This window comes from Sesamum indicum, linkage group LG13, assembly GCF_026168435.1.
Source record: "Sesamum indicum cultivar Baizhima isolate 11 linkage group LG13, ASM2616843v1, whole genome shotgun sequence".
Classification (NCBI taxonomy): Eukaryota; Viridiplantae; Streptophyta; class Magnoliopsida; order Lamiales; family Pedaliaceae; genus Sesamum; species Sesamum indicum.
The window spans coordinates 12066792-12069957 of NC_142669.1; the positions used below are offsets into that span (position 1 = coordinate 12066792).

The window sequence follows — 3166 nt, forward strand, 5'->3', positions numbered from 1 at the left end:
ATGGCTGATTAATTCTTAGAGGGTTAGATCCCTTTTCTTGTGTTTCAAGTGGTTGCGATATTCATTCCAAATAGGAGGGAAATTTTTCAGTAGTATATTGGCTTGCACTTCAGTTACTAGGTTCTCGTACACATGGATTTGCTCCATTATAGGCTTCTCATCGACCATTTGAAACTGAAGCCATTTACCGACAACGTACTTTTTCCTTCCAGTGTCATCATCTCTGTATCTTGCCTCCACTATAGTCCAAATTTCTTTGGCACTCATATAGTTGACAAACAGATCGAACAGAGAATTATTTATATGATTAAGCAGGTGCCCTCTCACCGTTTTATTGTATATGTCGTATTTCAGTTTTGCCTCATCCTCAAATTTTGTGGTCATCCCTTCTGCGGGGATCGTTGCTGCAATAATGGCAAGCGTGGAGATTCCTGCTGGAGTTTCCGGTGGATTATGGAACAACACATAGTCCACGTCCAATTGTTTTGAAAAATATGAGCAACTTTTGTGACCATCGTTTATAGTTGGTCCTGTCAAGTGGCTCTGTCTTGGATAGGTCAGGCAGTGTTTTAGCAATTGAAACAACCATTATAACAATATTTCGCTTTGAATTATTGGAAAATGAAAGATTGTGCCGTGAAAAACCATTGCCTTGAAAGTAAAATTTCCATACTACTGTGGTGCAGATAGTATAAACCGATCGCTCCTCAAGGTTAACACAGCTATAACTCTCTTACACGCACACTCATGGAAGAAAGTTTGGAACAACAAACAAAACAACACTCAGAAGAGAAGGAGGGAGAGCAGAGAAAGAAAGTAGAAAATGTGCTCTCGAATTTTTTGGTGTAATCAAATGAAAGGAGCTTGAGTCTATTTATAAATGCACAGTTTGATGGCTGAAAAAACAGGGACTCTACACCAACCACAAGTTACCAACGGATCTATCAAAACCAGAAGGAAAAAGTTCGGCCACTATGAGACTAGGTCACTTAGGAGTCCAAAAGTTCGAGAAATGAAGGATTTAAATGTAATTTTCCTAGAAAATATATATACCCGCACGTGCCTACACTTCTCATTCCAAATGTAGCGAGATGATTTAATATATAGAGAACAAAAGTTGTTTGTTTTTCCTATGTGGGATAAATGCATTAGTCATTCCTAACAGTTCGCTCAATGGAGTACAGACATGCGCCACAACTCACAAAGAAGAGGAGGCAGAGCTGCAGGTACATGGAAGAATAATGCTTGTTTTGAATGCTTGGAACTTAAGGGACACCAAATGCAAGGAATGATGCCCGGATGTGCTGCAACACGATGCAGCAAAATATTACATCTTCTGGAACAACGATAACAAAATTCACACTAGGAACTATGATCACAAAAGCTGTAGCTATGAACCAAAGGAAGGCAGAAATACTTCAACTGGCTGAAGTCAATTACAAGTTGAGAGGGATGGAGAATGAAGGTTGGCGATCTACACACACATGTCAGCATTTCACAAAGTGGGCTAGCTAGGGATGCAATTTGACAACAATGAGTGCATGGATGATAGACATGGTAGTTAGAGCTCGAGCTTGTAAAGGAAGTAAATACTCCTCGTTTACTGCATTTAGAGATATACATGAACTACTTTATGATAATCAATAAATTCCTACTTAGACGGTATTTGCTTAAAAAAAAAAACTTCAAATGTATTTTATTGAACAACATGACAAATAGAATGAAAATTTTAATTAATGAGATTACTATTGGAGATTATATTATAAATAACTCTAAGGATAGTCATAAGAATTTAAAAAATAAAAATAAAAATGTTAAGATCATATTTAATAAGTAAAACAAATATAAGGATTGAAAATTAATATTGTTGAGAATTTTAATTATAGAAGGCAAAACAACAAAAAGATTGATTATCAACATTTTCACATGAAATACTGGTAATTTTTCCATCACAAATATAAAGTGAAAGATTAGTATGGAGAAAATTAATTATATAATCTAAAAACTTATAAGAGATTTAAAATCAAAAAATCTGATTAACATTTTTGTTGCTTGTGAAAGGCACAGCTGGGCCATGAATACAAATATGGGAAAGTGTAGGGTCACTTGAGCAAATTAAGAAAAGTTTGGGCCTGCAAGTTCTGTGTAGCCGCATTCGAGATGGGTTGAAATGTGAGAACAGGCCGAAAAATTGTAGTTAAGTCTGTCAGACAGCTGCAAGACCATCCCAGCCAACCGAAGCTAAACTGAGAACGATCCTCTACCGCCCCAACGGCCCAGAAACCAGAGCCGCAAAGCTGTTAATCACGCTCTGGTCAAGCAACCATGGTTCCATGCACCAGACTTGATTTCCTGTCTCCTTAGAACTCAAGGATACAGAGGTACGAGCCTATAGAACAGATCCTGTTCAAGTAAGGTCGTGCTCTCTTTTTCTCCTCTTCATATATATTAGGAGAGATTTTATCTTGTAATCTAGCAATGTGGTTCTGTTTTTGCTGGGCTTAGACACAGCCGCCTTTGTGCTGCTGCTGCTGTCAGTCTAATAAAGCGGCGGCTTGGGTTTGACCCGGTCGCTAAGGGTACGGATTGGGGGGGGGGGGGGGGGGGATTCGGGTTAACTTGAAGTTTGTGCATGTTTTTAAAATTCTTTTATACTAATCTTAAGATCTTATTATTTTGTACTAATTGACTATTTAAATTATAGCAGCATCTATGCACGTTGTTACTTTCACTTCTAATAATTCGATATCAAAATATTTAAAAATTAAAGACAGTTAAAATATTATGGAAATATACAAAAATATTACATAGAGAAATAATATTACAAATATAAGAATACACATAAAAAAAAACTACATATGAAAATGATTTATTTCATTAAATTAAAATTTCTCATACAAAATAAAGATAAAGGGTGTGGGCTAATCAATTTTTTTTCCTTTTCATATTTGATAATTTTTTTTCAAATAGGTTCATAGTATTTTTACATATGCTAAAATTTTTTAATTGCGATCGAATTTGATTAAATTTGAATTTTATTTTGGACAAAGCCATCTCTAAGATCCCAAATTAGTTTTCCAAATTCAATTTTTCTGGTACACTAGCTAGTTCATACATTTTTACTTTTTAGTTTTTCAGAATTTTCACTTACATGATAATATAGATC

The 3166-nt window shown here is 35.5% G+C and overlaps 1 non-coding gene across 1 annotated transcript; it reads right to left on the minus strand.

Annotated features, from left to right (window-relative positions):
- Positions 1-2200: 2200 nt before the first annotated feature.
- Positions 2201-2421, minus strand: LOC148784513 (small nucleolar RNA U3). The gene has a single exon (XR_016063909.1). It is a non-coding gene; the product is annotated as a small nucleolar RNA U3 (small nucleolar RNA).
- Positions 2422-3166: the final 745 nt, after the last annotated feature.